The sequence below is a fragment of the Triticum urartu genome, chromosome 7A (genome assembly GCF_056163025.1).
Source record: "Triticum urartu cultivar PI428250 chromosome 7A, HENAU_Tu73, whole genome shotgun sequence".
Classification (NCBI taxonomy): domain Eukaryota; kingdom Viridiplantae; phylum Streptophyta; class Magnoliopsida; order Poales; family Poaceae; genus Triticum; species Triticum urartu.
Window position 1 is genome coordinate 341,435,866 of NC_141879.1, and position 16,749 is coordinate 341,452,614.

The following is a 16,749-nucleotide window of genomic DNA, read 5'->3' on the forward strand; positions in this document are numbered from 1 at the left end:
CAGAGACGTCGGGAAAGGATTGCGCGCTCGGGGGAAAAAGCGGCCGGGCATGTGCTAGTTTTGGCGCGCGGTGTTCGGTGCGCTTTATAAAACCCAAAGCCCTCCCACAGCTCTGGCCTTGCCACCAGTCTCTCCCCACTCTCTGCCTCTCCACCGCTCTCTCCCCGCTCTTTCTCTCCTCGCCGCCGCCGCCACGCCACCATGCCACCGTGGCGCCCGCGCGCGCCCCTCCGGCGGCTTCTCCGCCGAGATCCGGTTCCGCGGGATGCGCCTCGGCCTCGGCAATTTTGACACCACCAACAAGGCCGCCCGCGCGTATGACGCTGCGGCGTGGCGCCTTCGGTGGCCTCATGGCACATTGAACTTCCCCAACGTGCCGACGCAGGAGCGGGCACATGAGCTTGCACCTCTGCCGCCGCTTATCACCGACGAGGATCGTCACGACAACCAGAGGCGGGAGTACCGTCTCGGCATCACCGAGATGGACGAGGAAACCATGGCGCTGTGGCGCCAACGCTTCCCACAAGACATCATCAATGAGCGTGAGTTCTACGAGAAAAGGAGGGTGGAGAGGGATAAGAGGATGGCGGAGGGAGCCGCCTATCGCGAGAACAAGAGTAGGCGAAAAGCGGACGCTCAATTCAACATGAGGCTAGGAGCAGCGTCGCCCTGGGAATCCGACAACGATCGGTATCTTCCACCTATAGTCAGATGTTGGTGGAGGACATCGCCAAGGAGGAGTCGGACGACGAGGAGTAGTTGAATAATCTATTTTTTTATCTATCAATGCTGAGAACTATCCTCTACTCTCTATTTCTACTTCTCGATCTCAGCACTGTAAATGCTTTTTTAAAGCGCCGCACGTTGCGATTCTGTTGGAGATGCTCTAACATGGCAGACGAGTGCTTTAATGTTGCCCACAAGATGCGTGAGTATTACTAGTAGTATATTTTTCTTGCCATGTTGAGATTTTAAAACCACGTGTGCGAACATGTAGAGGTGCAATGAAGACCAAACACGGGATATTGGGGACATCTTCAAGGAGCATGGCAAGTTAAAGAGGAGCTGCACCGACCTGTAAAACAAGCTTTGGTAAGTAACACCCTTTCAATTACTTTCATTTAGCCTTGTGTTGTTCGATGTGTATATATTGTAGTTTCTGTTTCTCTTAAGCCTTGTGTTCTTCGATATGCAGGAAATGGGTGTTCTCACCTTGTAGTATGTTTTTATATTTTTTCCTTTTGAATTCACTTCTCCCAGTTCTATTTATCTGGCTTCTACTAAACGGACCTGGGTTGCTCTGAGTAATTGTCTAAAAAAGAAGTAAATTCATGTCAGGATGTAGTTCTTGCGAGGAGGGAGGTATGGTCAACCTCGAGATCAAGTTTCCAGAATGAGGCTGGATTACACACAAGGTGTCAGTTCCCTAATTGTCACATCCCTAGTTCTGGCATGACCTAGGCTAGCTAGTCATGTGTGCATCACATTTAAATTTCATTTAAATTTGAAATGGGGATTTGTAAAACCCTCAGAAATCATTTCTGGAAATGACCTAGATAAAAATTGCTCCAAAAGGGTCCAAGAAAATGTTCATGTCTCTCTCTGAAAATATTGGGTAGAGGTAAAATTTCAAACCAATATTTTTAGGAGCTCATAAATATTTATTTTGGCCATTTCAAATTAATCCAGTAATTATTTGCGTTGGATAAATATTTTTATATATATATAATATTTTCCAATAATTCTGAATTTTGGTGAGGGGCTTTGGAATAATCCTTTAGGCCCCTACAAAAATTTTCAGAAGAAAATAACTTGCTTTAGTATTTTTATTAAATCAAAACAAAGGTCAGAAAATAGAAAAGAAAACAAAGTAAGGGAAAGGCTTACCTGGCGCCCCACCCCGGCCCAGCAGTGGCCCGGCCCAACTAGCCGTTGCCAGTCGTCTCCCTCGCCAGGAGGCAGCGGCGAAAGGGAGCACGGCGAGCGTGCATGCCCGCCAGGCAGCTGCTTGCTGCCTCCTCTCCCTCCTCGGCGTTGTCCACCCCCGAGAGCTCCACCGAGCCCCCTGGCCTCTCTCACTTCCCCAGTTCTCTCCTCTCTTCCCCCTCGCCCTCTCTCTCGCGGCCAAAATCGATGTCGCCGCCGTCCACAGCCATCGTGGCCTCGGCCACTGCCGCACCTCCCCGACACGCTTCCCAGCTCCGCCGCGAACCCTTCTCCCTCCTCACCGAGCAAAGCAACCGGTCGAGCTCCGCTTCATCCTCGGCGCCGTCGTCTTCAACTCCGGCCGCCGGAGATCATCCTCACCGCCCCGCCGACTCTAGCCTTCCCTGAGCTCCCCCATGACGCCCGCCGGTCCCCTGTGAGCCTCGCCATTGTTCCCCCTACTCCCCTGCCCTTCTGCGCCCTCTAGCCCCTCTGCCGCACGCCATCGAACTCCGGCCGCCGCCGCGAGCCTCGCTCCGGCGAGCTCCACCGCCCCCGCAACCTCCCGTCACCTCCGCCGGATGCGCATGAGCGCCAGGAACCCACAGAGCCCCTTCGCGCGGCGTTTGGTCACTGGAGGGCGAAACCCGAGCCGTTCTGCCGTCGTTGACCTCGCCGGCGGCTGAACTCCGGCCGTATCGACGTGGCAGCGTCATTAGCGGCTAATGGTGCCGCTAATTAACCCTTTCAGTGACACCGACAGCTGGGCCCCGCGCCTAATTAACTTCGGTTTATTTTTTGTTTAAATTAGCTTATAATCCAGCGGGACCCATGCGTCAGGGTTGACTTGCTGATGTGTCCGTTGACCTGACCCCACCTGTCGGTGACCCAGACAGCACCGTGTGACTGACCAGTGGACCCCACTGGTCAGGTTTGACTTGGTCAGCACTGTTGACTTGCTGACGCAAGCATGACGCTGTGCTGACGCAATATATCATTTTTTGGTATTAAAATAAATCAGGAAATTCCAGAAAATGTTCTAAACTTCAAAAATTCATAGAAATTCAACCGTAGCTCAGATTTAAATAACTTATATATGAAAAATGATCAGAAAAATTCAATCTATCCATCTGTACCATTTTCATGCATGAAAAACCAATCTATACATGCTGTATAAGGGGATCACAAAATGGCATATTTAAGAGCTTATGTTAAAGATGCATTTGAATCTTTAGTTCAAATGGACTTTAACCAATTGAATGCTGGTTGCATTAGCTCAAACAACATCACATCTTCATGCCGTGTTCATTCATCATATTGTTGCATATGTTTGTGTATTGATTGTCGACACCGTTCCTTCTCGATAGGTCCTGCTCCGGAGACCGATCCAGAGTATCTATCTGTGGAGCAGTGCCCCCTTGTTGTTTTACCAGGCAAGCAAACCCCCTTGTTCATTCCGATACAATCCTACTCTCTCGCTCCTGCTCTCATTATTGCATTAGGACAACAAGGATTCAACTGCTACTTTATGCTGCGGTAGTCGAACCCATTCCTCTGCATGACCTGTCATTGCCACAGTAAATAGTTAAAACCCACTAGCATGTGTAGGAGTTGATTGAGCCATGTTGTGTTCTTGCCATGCCATGCCTGCTATTGCTTAGAGTTGTGTTAGGTCTGATTCATCGGGAATGAATTTGAGTGGTACGATATGTTCTGGTGCTGAGAGTTAAGCGTGTGAACACCATTTGGTAAAGGTAGCGGTGAGAGGCCATGTAGGAGTACATGGTGGGTTGTCTCACTGGAACCGTCCTTAAGCACTGAGTTTTGTGTATGTTGTCCAATGACTAGCTACTACCACACATTGGGCTCCGGGCGCTCCAAGCTCTCTCGATTTATTAGCCAACTTGATCTCTGTCCAGGAGTTGCAAATAGTTTCTGGTGTTTGTAGGTAGTGTTAGTAGTCTACCAAGTGGCACCCGGCCAGGTGGGCTTGGGATAGACTAGGCACAAGTGGCACGGTGTACCAAGCGTAGATCCATCCGGCGAGGTGGGCTTGGGAACCCTGCACACATCGTTTGGGGCCGTGAGCGACACCCCGGCCGGATCTCCTTGCGGATGGAACCCGAATAGGCAATAAACCTGGACTAGAGTCCTGTGTGGTTAGTCAGGTCGTGGCCGACACCCTTGCCAGGCTTCTGCTTGAAGGTTGCCGAGGTACATGACGTGTACATGGTGATAAGTGGTGAGAGCGTGTGTGAAGAAGTACACCCCTGCAGGGTTATCATGATCTATTCGAATAGTCGTGTCCTCGGTTATGGACTTCTTGGATGCTTACGTGGTACATAGACAACTTAAAGTGGATACTCTAAAATGCTCAAGACAAGTGTGAGTGCTATGGATGGCCTTCTCGTCAGGAGACGAGGATGAATCCATAGTAGTGTATTGATGTGGTGATTAGTGGACTCGTGTGCGCTGCCTCACCTCAAAGGAGTTTCTCATTGTCGTAGAACAGGATAGCCACTGAGTCAAAGCTGGCTTGCTGCAACTAAACCCCACATTACCTTCTTGATACAGATGCATGTATGATAGGATCTGATGTAAGTCTTGCTGAGTACCTTTGTACTCACGTTTGCTTTATTTATGTTTTGCAGGTGAGACATCTGTCTCACTAGTAGTACCGCTTGGACTTCGACGAGTAGCTTGTTACCTCAGCTACGATCTTGTACCTTGGAGGGACTTGTAGATAGTCAGGCTTCTCGGTTTTTTTTCTTTTGTAGTTGTCTGTACTCAGACATGTAATGCTTCCGTTGCTTGTATGCTTTGAATGATGGGTCATGTGACCCCTGTTTGTATTAATGCTATGTGGCTCTTCTGGGCCTTTATCTATATGAGTTTGCGTTATGTTGTGATGCCATGTTGTACAGCACATACTTGCATGTTATGCGTACGTGTAACGTGTATTGCTATGTGTGGGATCCGACGATCTAGTTGTTTATCCTTGTCAGCCTCTCTTATGGGGAAATGTAGTCTAGTGTCTCCTTGAGCCATAGTAGTCCGATACATCCTGGTTCACCGGAGTCCTGCTAGCCCAGCACTACTGTTCAGGACACTTGACTGCCCGGCATGTGTTTCACTTCGTTCCTGTGTCTGTCCCTTCGGGGAAATGTCACGCGGTGACTTCCGAAGTCCTGTTAGCCCAGTGCTACAGCCCGGATTCATACGCTGTTGACCGACATGCTCGATGTGATTCATGTATGCCTGTCTCCATAGGTCTGTGCCGCTTTGGGTTCACGACTAGCCATGTCGGCCCGGGTTCTCTGTCATACGGATGCTAGCGACACTATCATATACGTGAGCCAAAAGGCGCAAACGGTCCCGGGCCATGGTAAGGCGACACCCGTGGGAATACCGTGCGTGAGGCCGCAAAGTGATATGAGGTGTTACATGCTAGATCGGTGTGACTTAGAATCGGGGTCTCGACACTAATGATGCTGGATTAGACACAAGGTGCAAATTCCAAGATGATGCTGGATTACACACAAGCCAGGTGGAGTCGTCAATTGTCTGTGTCCTTGTGGCTCTAGTAAAGGCTGAAAGAAAGCGTAAAGCAGCGCTTGAGAATGTAGCTGAGTTCCTGAAGAAGCGAAAAGAGCAATCTTATGCTCTCTTCACCCATGCCAAAGAAGAGATGGAAGAAGCTAGAAATAAGCTAGAAGAGGCAGAGTAGGCTGGGCGTCTCCTGCTATCTAAAACTGTTGTCAATACAAAATTTCCTTCATAGTAGCTAGGTTCAAATGTTTATCTAGTTAGCATGCGTGTTGTGATGTCCGTGCATCTATTGATGTGGCACAAAATATATTTTTTCGGGTCATGTAATAACAGCAATTACTTTCCAAACAAGAACGAACGAAGCATTGCATATGGTATAGTTCACGCGCAAGCCCGACATTCCAAGTTCAACTTCCACATCAAAATCATGTTCACAAATATCTCCACATTCATACATAATGTCCACAACCATGATTCACTTCATAGCCAAAAAAATTGAGGAGAGTTATGAATAAAGAAAAACCTCTAGTTCCTGTTACCAATGTGAGCACAACAAGTCAAGACCATGCGTAATTACCTCAAGGGTGATGTCAATAATAATAACTCATGCTATCTACATTCAGCTGGACATATGTGCCTAGATCTTTCCTCACCACATGATGCTTGCCAAAAGAGAAAAAATATAAGGAATAGAGGGAAAACTTTGACTCTTTGCATAAAAGTAAAAGATAGGCCCTTCGTAGAGGGAAGGAGAGATTGCCATGTGCTTATTTGTTTGTATGCTCAATCCCTTAATGCAAGAGAACGTCATGTTGTATTGCCCCTTAAGATGACAACTTTTATTATGCAGTCTGTCGCTTTTATTCTTTGTCATCCAAGTTTGTACAACGCTCAATTTTCTCTTACCCTAAATGATCTCACACTTTTAGAAGCAATTTTTATTGCCTTTTTGCACCGATGACAATGTACTTGAGGGATCTTGCTCAACCCCTAGGTAGGTATGGTGGACACTTGAAAAATATTTGGGTTTAAGGGTTTTTGGATGCACAAGTAGTATCTATACTTAGTACAGAATTTTTGGATAGCAAAGAGAGGAGGCAAGCATCACATGTTAAAGGACCTATGACAATATGACTTCTATGTGAACATAAACAAACATAAACCATTAAGTTGTCTTCCTTGTCCAACATCAACAATTTTGGCATATAATATTTTGATGAGGGCTCACAATCACAAAAAAAATCTAGGATACTATATCTATATGTGAATCTTTTCTTCCCTTATTAATTCTTTCATGAGTTGCATCATTGACAAATGCTATGTTTGTGAATCTCTTATAAAATTTTGCACTTATACTTTTTCTTATGTGGTGCTATCACCTACCATAGAATTAGTATATAATCTTTTCATTATTTATTTCCTTTCTTCATTTATTTTATTTCTCTTTTTCTTTCTTTCTTATTTATTTTCTTTATTTGCAACATGAAAGCAAAAACTCAAACTAACTTTATTATATAACTTGTACACGGTTACAAGGATAGATCACTAAGCAAACTCTCAAAGCAGAAAGGATCGAACTAAACTTTTATTTATCTAAAGCAAAAGGATTGAACTAAAGTAAGTAAAAGCAAAAAAACAGTGGGATGATACGATACCGGGGCACCTCCCCCAAGCTTGGCAGAAGCCAAGGGGAGTGCCCATAAGCGATACTCAGTTCTCCTTTGGTGGTGCAGAAGATGATAGTGATGGTGAGGACAATTGTGCCTTCAACTTTTTCATATTGTAGTTAAGGAGAGCAATTTCCTCTTTTAAATCATCGACCTCCAACTCTAGCTTCAAGATCTTGTCACATAAATTTCCTTTGCTTTTCTGCCAAAAACAAGAAGGAATAGATTGGTTATTAGACCGGTTAGCTCTCTTAGGGAGAATGGATTCTTGAATTTTATGTGCATATCACCAGGTTGAGGTAGAGGAACACCCTCCTCCTCCGCGCTTGAATCATCGATCCTCATCAAATAAGCATCCTCCTCGTCATCTGTAGTTCGATCATAAGGAGATAGGTCTCCATAGGTATTTGGCCCAGCAATGAGATGTGAGATATAGCTCTCACCGTCAGAATCTTGGGACGACATAATTTCAAAACTGCATAGGAAACAACAAGAAAATAGAATAAAGGATTTCTCCGCCATACCGTGATCAACAGGTTTGGGAAGTATATATAGATTTTTTATCTTGGAGGACAAGTACATGGTAGAAAAATGGAGTAGAACCCACCTGGGCGCGCCAGGCAGGCCTGGCATGACAACACTCCAGTTAAAACAAGATAGAGAAGGAATAAAGATGATATAATTTGGGCAGCACTCCGACTGAGAAGGGAGGCAATACTTGACAAAATGGGAAGAACTTGAAAAGAGGGGACAACACTCCGGTTGAATGGATAAGCAAAGGAAAGAACATGATCTTGACAAAACAAGATGATGGGTCGAAGAAAGCAGCATCACAATGCCTCCGGAACAAATATAAGAATTGAATGGAGTGAACGGAGGGAAACAAGATCTTGAGAGAGCATGCTTACAACAAATGCTAGAACGGAGTTATTGGATTATCAACAACGAAAGGATAAGCTTGATGTGGGCTTATGGAAGACATCTCAAAATTATGAGGTGAAATTCTACCACTAACGAAAACAATAGCATGGATTTTATATGAGCAAGGAGACGAGAAGCTTATTTCACCAGGAGGATAATTGAAGAACTTGGGTCATTTATAAGCACCATAAATAGCGACAATCCTTATGGAAGACTTTAGGTGAAATATAACCCAATATACTCTAATGAAGAGATTGATGTATTGAAAAGTTGTCCTGAATGAACTGAAAATGATGGATTTAAGATATGTCACTCTTGAAAACTTGTGAATCATGAAACACGAAGGGAAATTATCAACAATGACTTAACACCATCTCAAAAGATGAGATATGAAAGAATTGCGCTTCGGAATGCAAGATGAAGAAAGCTTGAAGTATAGCTTGGCGGGTCATAACTTTGAAAGAGATCTTGAAGAACAATTCAAGAATGAAAAGAATCCTTGACGAACCATCATGTAGAGCATCCATGAAGAACTCCGATAAACAAAAGGATGATCAAATGAAAGGAAAGTGAAGTTGAAAACACAAGGTGAAGCCTTGCGATGATTTAGATGGAGCTTCACGACGAGATAATTGAGAGAGCTTGGAACTCCGGGAAAACAAAAAGATGAAACAATTGAAACCGAGAATGATGAACCTCCGAAATAAGGAATTAATCACTTGGATGAAACAAGAATAAGAATTACATTATGCTTATCCTTCACCAATTTAAATTGATGACAAGCAATGAATATAGCATTACAACATCCAGAATACAATCAAGGTCCGACTACGGAACGAAATAAAGAAAGACAACCCCTAATGAAAAAGATCCCCGATCGCCCAGACTGGGCTCCACTACTGATCAACTAGAAACGAAACAACACAACGAACACGAACTTTATCGAGCTCCTCCTTGAGCTCGGTTGCGTCACCTGCTCGGTATCAACGGCACCTGCAACTGGTTTTGGAAGTAATCTGTGAGTCACGGGGACTTAGCAATCTCACACCCTTGCGATCAAGACTATTTAAGCTTATATGTAGGGAAAAGGTAGTGAGGTGGAGCTGCAGCAAGCAACTAGCATATATGGTGGCTAACTTACGCAAATGAGAGCGAGAAGAGAAGCAAAGCACAGTCCTGAACTAGAAGTGATCCTAAAACTACTTACGTCCAAGCATAACACAAGAACCGTCTTCACTTCCCGAACTCCGCTAGAAAGAGACCATCACGGCTAAACATGCGGTTGATGCATTTTAATTAAGTTAAGTGTCAAGTTCTCTACAACCGGACATTAACAAATTCCCATATGCCCATAACCGAGGGCACGACTTTCGAAAGTTCAAAACCCTGCAGGGGTGTCCCAACTTAGCCCATCACAATCTCTCATGGTCAATGAAGGATATTCCTTCTCCCAGGAAACCCCGATCAGACTCGGAATCCCGGTTACAAGACATTTCGACAATGGTAAAACAAGACCAGCAAAGCCACCTGAATGTGCCGACATATCCCGATAGGAGCTACACATATCTCGTTCTCAGGGCACACCAGATTGTCCAAACTTCTGGTAGGCCAACCCAGAGTTGCCCCTGGTGGCCACCGGCGGCTGACAAGTTGGACCAACACTCAGAGGAGCACTGGACCGGGGTTTAAAATAAAGATGACCCTTGAGTCTGCAGAACCCAAGAAAAAAAGGCTTAGGTGGAAAATGGTAAGACCAATGTTGGGCCTTGCTGGAGGAGTTTTATTCAAGGCGAACTGTCAAGGGGTTCCCAATATAACCCAACCACGTAAGGAACGCAAAATCAAGGAACATAACACCGGTATGACGGAAACTAGGGCGGCAAGAGTGGAACAAAACACCAGGCATAAGGCCGAGCCTTCCACCCTTTACCAAGTGTATAGATGCATTAATTAAAATAATAGATATTGTGATATCCCAACGTATCCATGTTCCAACATGGAACAATCTTCATCTTCACCTGCAACTAGCAACGCTATAAGAGGGGCTGAGCAAAGCGGTAACATAGCCAAACAACGGTTTGCTAGGAAAGGTGGGTTAGAGGCTTGGCTTAGCAATATGGGAGGAATGATATAGCAAGTGGTCGGTATCGCAGCATAGCAAAAGAGCGATCAACTAGAAAGGAAAGATAGAAGTGATTTCGAGAGTATGGTCATCTTGCCTAAGATCCCACAAGGAAGAAGAACGAGTCCATGAAGAAGACAAACGGACGTAGTCGAACGGATCCTCACAAACGCGATGTTATCGGAACTAACCCGAAGAAGCAACAACGGAAAGAAGCAAACAACATAGTAAACAACCATCACATAATCTTGGCATGATGCACAATCAAGTATGATGCATGTCTGGTTTAATGAAGCATGGCATGGCAAAGTGCACAAGCAATCCTACAAATTAAGTGGAGCTCAATATGCAACTCTGTTGCATATTGATGGAACACCACATCAATTATTTAGTTCACTCTCGGTTAGATACTCAACAATATTAAATGTTGGTTAACATGGCAAGAGGTGAAACATGAGTAGAAAACATAGTTAGGCATTTTAAATGAGGGCGGAAACAACAACAACAACAATTCCGGTAAAACCCCATATGCATTTAGCAACTTAAAGCAAACCACAATTTTAAACATTTTAAATGTTATTATCATGATGTGGATGACATTTGCAAGTTTTACGCAATCTTTAATAAAAGTTGACATGGCAAGATATAAGGCATTTGTCATCATGGGGGAAACAAAAGGCATGCCACGGCGACGATAACGAAACGGTGCCACGACAACGTTCTAGTTCCGACAACTCATTGAGACGTCGGTGCAAAATAAACCGTGGCAGGAGCGTGCAAAAGATGGTGGGGTGATCCCTGTTACCGGGTTCCCATGGGTGGACGGCATGGCAACGAGGAGGACCGAGCAACTGACAACTCGGACACGGTGCAAACATAGGGTGCATCTCATATAACACATCACATGTATACGGTCCATGGGCGGTCGTCTTGGGGTTATACCTTTGAAGCGTGCGAACGGGACAGTTCTCGTGACGGCGGTAGTGGAAGTAGTCATTCTCGCATGCTCTAGGGTCGACAGTAGAGGTTCTCATGATCTCGGTGACGGTAGTGGTACATGTTTATTGTTGCCCGAGTTTCCGTAGATGTTCACATCATCGGTGTCGTTGTACTTGGGGTCTTCGAACTTTCCGGTCCCGTTCTTGCGACGGTAGTCGCTCACGTTCGTTCGGAGAGGTACTTGATGACTCCAATTCCTTCGGGTGAAAATCATGTCGACGGTAGTCGTTCTAGGTAGGAAACGGTAGCTGAACACGGTTCGTAGATGTTCATGTCGCCGTAGTGTTACTTGGTGAATCCCGCAACGGTCTTGGCGTCTTCGCGCATAGGGGTACTTGGCGTTTTCCTGTGGTACTTGTCGAGCAAGAAGTGAAGTCGTGGTACTTGGGTCGTCGTGGAACTTGGCGCATCATCATGGTACTTGGCAAAATTCTCGGAGAAAAGCTTGACGGTCCGGGGACGCTCAGGTCGGTGGATGTTGTTGATCTTGCGGTTCGGAGGCCGTAGAAGCTTCTGCGGTGTTGGAGAAAGGCATGACGACGGAGGCAGCCTCGGCAGCCATGCGGGAACGCGCGTGGAGGGCTCAAGTCCCTGGCGCGGCAGAGAGGTGGGGAAGCCACGGGGCCGCAGCGCCATGGGGACGGAGGTGGAGGCTCCAGCTCGGGGAGGAGGTCGAGGCCGACAGGAACGGGCGCGCAGCTTCAATGGCCGGCCGGCGAGGCCATGGCCTTGGTGAAGAGGAGCCACGCGGGAGGAAGGAGAAGGAGCGGAGGACGACAGGGTTTGGAGGAGGATGAGCAAGGGGCGCTCCTCTCCCTGGCGATGCGATCGAGAGGAGGACGAGGGTGGCTGGCGGCACCGTGGGAGGGAGAGAACAAGAGCAGGAGGTAGGGCACTAGGGTTAGCTGTATGTGGGCTGTAGGAAGCCTCAGGGAGGTTGGGCCAGCGCTTGTGGGTTAGGCCCAAGAGGTAGGAGTAGGGCGCTGGGAAAGCTGGCAGGATGCAACTGGGCTGGGAGGCCGGCGCTGCTAGGAGGCCCAAGTGGCCAGAGGCGGTTGGGCTCCCTTCTCCCTCCCTCTTCTCTTAAATAACTTATTTTCTTTAATAGAAAAGAAATTAGAGAGAGGAAAAGAAAGAGAAGGTTAGAGAAGGATTTTGCGCATGGGGATAATATTTCTGGACTCACAAAAATGTGAGGAATTTAAATAAAATGACAAGAGGATTTTTGGAGAAAGAAGGATTCGCACATGTTGAATTTAATTCAACATGTTTGAATTTTGAAAACCATTCGCAAGGACTCTAAAAGAGGCTGAGCTTTTTTAGAGGAGCCTCGATAAAAGGGATGAGAGATATTGGCAAGGTTTGAAGGTCAAACTCGAAGAGGAATAGACATGGGAATTATTTTGCACGTGTGTTATGATGATTCCAAATTAATGGAGTATTTATACTAGCTCCCTAAAATATTGGGAGGATATGTTATATAGAGAAATCACCATGTGAGTTCCCTCGATTTAAATGGACCGAAGATCCATGCAATCTATTTAGTTGAGTTGCAAAAGATTTATGAGAAGATGGTATGATGCAATGCAAAAATAAAAGGGCAGGCACAAATTAAACACACAGCGAAACCCGGAACATATGGAAGTCTTCTCGAGCATCGGTCTCGGGGCGTCACATGCCTGTTGTACCGCTGCGAGAACAAAGCCGCATTTGGCGCGAGCATTCCTTCCTTTGATGAGTGCGGGTTGCGCCCAATCCGCTTGGTGGGGCCCCGCAAGAACCTCGTCGTTGTGGTTCCCTTCCTCGCCGTCGGTGCTGAGCTCGCCCCAGGTGACGGTGCGGGAGAGCGAGCTCTGACGGGGGCCGGCGGCTCGAGTGCTGAGGAGCACATGCCGAGTGGTGATCCGGGGGCGTCGTCCTCGGCGGCCTGCGACCCCCATCCTGAGGCATCGGTTGCTAAGGACCCGCGGTGTGCGGCTCCCGGGGCTGAGGCTCTAGGAGCCTCGGGAGGTTGCAGCGAGAGGGCGCTGGGCTGTTCACCACGACCGGGCTCCCCTGAAGCCATCCCTCTTAGTTCTTCTTCAGCTCCGCCGCGCACCGGCCATCACGTCCAGCGCTTCGGTCATCTGTGTGTGGACTTCGAGGAGCTCTACAAGAGGAATGGATCCCCAAGTGGAAGCAATATCTTCGGGCCGTTGAAGTGGCGAAAGTACATCGTCATTGACGCGTAAACATCTTATTGCCGTGGCTTCTTGCATGTGGTCTTCTTATCCTGACGTTTGTCCTTCAGGGCTCCCTCCGTTAAAGCTGTTGCGTCTTCCGAGATCTGGCCTCCTCCTTCATCAACTCCCCCATCGGCCTTGAGCGTTCCTGGCCTGCCTGCCGCCTCTGGAGCGGGGTCGGTCGGGGGAGCGTCCCCGCCTTCGTGGTGCACTGAGTCCGCGGTTTGGCCGCCCCTCCCCCACAGTCTGGCGTGGAGCTTGGCGAGCGTGCCCAAGACTCCTCCTTTGCTCATGAACAGCCGCTAGTTGACTTTGATCTTCGGTTCCTCTTCAAGCGGCGAGCCCTGATTAGCTTGGGCTCCTCGCGAGGACAGGCTGGCGTCAAGCGCGGTGTCAGCCCCCAGCCCCCTACCGGGAGGTAGTGCGCCACTTGGCGCTCCTCCCGCAGCCCCCGAGGTGGAGGACGAGGCGGGTCGAGCGTTCGAGCTCGAGCGCGGGCGGAGCGTAGTTCGCCATGGGCTCTTCCAGGAGGCGATGGGCGCGATGAGCCACCTCAGTGAAGAGCTCGCTGGTGTCGACTCGCGTCTTGAGGCTGAAGGTCTCCGGCTGGTGGAGGAGCGACACAAGCTGAGGGTGGCCGTCAACCTCGGTCGCTATCAGCGCGACCTCGAGAATGCGAAGGCCGAGGCATCCCTCAAGATCGCCCATGAAGCCCGCTCGCGAACCTTGGAAGAGGCTCGCGAGGCTGACCGCCGTCGCGAGGCTGCGGAGGAGGGCGCGCGGGGGCTCTAGGACTAGAGCGCGTCCCTTGAGCAGTAGGTGGAGGCGTGCGGGGCCGCTCTTGCATCGCTGAGGGGGGCGCCCGCGGAGGAAGAGGAGGTCCAGAAGCGCGAGGAGGCGTTGGCCCTGGAAGCCGTGGAGCGCAGCCTCGAGCTCGAGCAACTGGTGACGAGGGAGCGTCAAGTTGCTCAAGCAGAAGATGCCGTCGGGCCCCGCAAGGCCGGAGTTGAGGAGGAGATCAATCGACGGGTTGCCGAGGTTCACACAGATCTGGAGGGTAGGTACGACTTGAAGCTGAAGCTTGCGGGTGTGAAGGATGCAGGCAGGGCGTCGCCCTTAGGCCCAGGTTGGATGAGGCCGAGAGGCACGCGGAGGCCACGGCCGCCACCCTGGTAACGGCGCAGGCGAACTTGGCCTCCGCCTGCGCCAAGCTGCTTTCTCTCCGGAACCGAGTTGATGATGCCGAGGCCGTCGCACAGCGAATTAGGGAGGAAGTGCTCCAGCGCCGGATGCTGGAGTGCGAGTATGCTCCTATGCTTCAAGACCTCTGAAACAGGGCCAACACTGCCCTGGGTTACATCTGCGACAAGAATGCTCCGGCCCCTCACTCAAATGACTATGCCAGCCACCTGACCTTCTTTACCGAGGTGGTGACGCGCCTGGAGGCACGATCTACCAGAGCTCGCCAGCTTGTGGAGGAAAGGGGTCTTGGCCTGCTTGAGCGCGCTTTCTCCCGTGTCTTCAGCCACCTTCTGAATGTAGACCCTAACTTCGATTTCGACGCCGCCATTGCCCCCGTAACCACGGCCATCCGGGGCGACCTGGTGCGTTGGGTAGAGGACAATGTGGACGCGTTGGTCAAGGCCTTCACCTCGGAGGATGACGCGGTGGTGGTCGTCACAGACGAAGGCGACATGGTCGATGACGGCGATGGGGGCGTCACCGACAGCGGCAAGGATACCGTCGAAGACGATGACGACGTGAGTGACGCGTCCGTGGGTGATGTTGCGAGTAATATTTCTGGCTGATACCATGTTCTCCTGTCGTTTCACCCTACACGCAAAACTCGGGCGTGCCCCTTGGAAGACTTGTAAGAGCATTTTGAGAGGGGGAGCCCCTCATGTAAGCAAATTGTAGTTTTTACTTTCCTATGCGATGTGGGTATGTGTCCTCGTGAACTCGTGGAGCCAGGGGCGATCTTTCTGTCATGGTTTACCTTAGTCAGCGCCAGCTTCAGGCTGGGTCGTGAAGCGACGAGTTTCTGACAATCCTGCGATGCTTATCGCCCCGTCCGAGGGGGCCCCACGAGAGGCAAGCACTAGCCGCAGTGTTGGCGCATGCTTGACGAGCGTGCGCTTTGCGCGGTCCAGATCGCGAGGAGCTTGCAAGGCAAAGGCGTTGGACATGAGTCCCAAACCAAACGAGATCTAGAAGGCAAGAAATGGCTCGAACGAGAAAAGGCACCCCCCGTGCATGTCGATAAAAATTTGGCTTCAACTTAAATCCAGATCCAGGAAGCAAAGCCACAGAAAGGGAGATCCGAAGCAAAAGGCCGCGTCCGGCACCTAGTATAGTCTTCCGGTCTTCAAGTCTTCTCACCAGCGCGGAGCTAAGTGCTGCCACCAGGCATGGGAGGGAGCCCTAGGGCCTGAGGCCGGCGCTCCTGAGACTCCGGGGCGTGTACAGCCCCAACTCATTATTACGTGAGAGTGTCACGGGCGGCGAGCTTCACAGGCACTGGGCCTTCTTCACAGGTACCGACCTTGCTTCATATCGCCAAACAAGGGGCCTGCCTTGCACCACCCTTGACCTCCTTTGAGCTGACTGGTCACGAGGACGACACAAAAGAGGGAAAGGGGACGCCAGCGGTTCCCTCGGCGACCACAGGTCCTCTGCAGGGGGAATGGTCGTCGTAGCCTCCCTGGCAAAGGGCCTACCTCCGGGTGTCCCCTGGCTTTGCGCACCTTGTGGAGGGGCCTAGCTCCCGACCCCTCTCCTGCTGGGGCCACCGGCTGTTGCAGTGATCTGTTCCTCCTGTGACTCATGGTTAGTGTAAGCTTGCTCCTGAGGGATTGGGGGTACCCTGTAGTGGTCGTCGCACACGCGGTCGTGGTGGTTCCCCGGCAGCTCCTGGAAGGCTTCGAGTCCTAACGTCCCTTTTCCCAATCTTCTCCAACGAACGAGCCAGGGTCATCCTCCGATGTGTACTCCTGGTCCGTCATGCGGGGCACGTAGGCCTCCGAGGTTGTTACCCCGAACACCTCGCTGTGATGCCCCACACTCCATGTCGCCCGGCCCAGCGTGACGTCCTTGGGGTGATAGCGTGGCGTCCCACTTGGGCCATGGAAGGTGACGCTTGTGCTCATGCTTGTTGTGGGAGGTATGGGGACGGCAGAGCCCCAGGTGCGACCGGCCATGCTAGTGTTGACGAACCCCCCTGGCGCACCTCATGGCGCGTGGTCACGGCAAGGTCTACCGTGAATCCCCGCAGCGGCCTGAGGAGGGAGCTGATGGCAGAAGGGTGGGGCTCCCGAGGCCGCTGCATCCGGCAGCTCGGCAACGC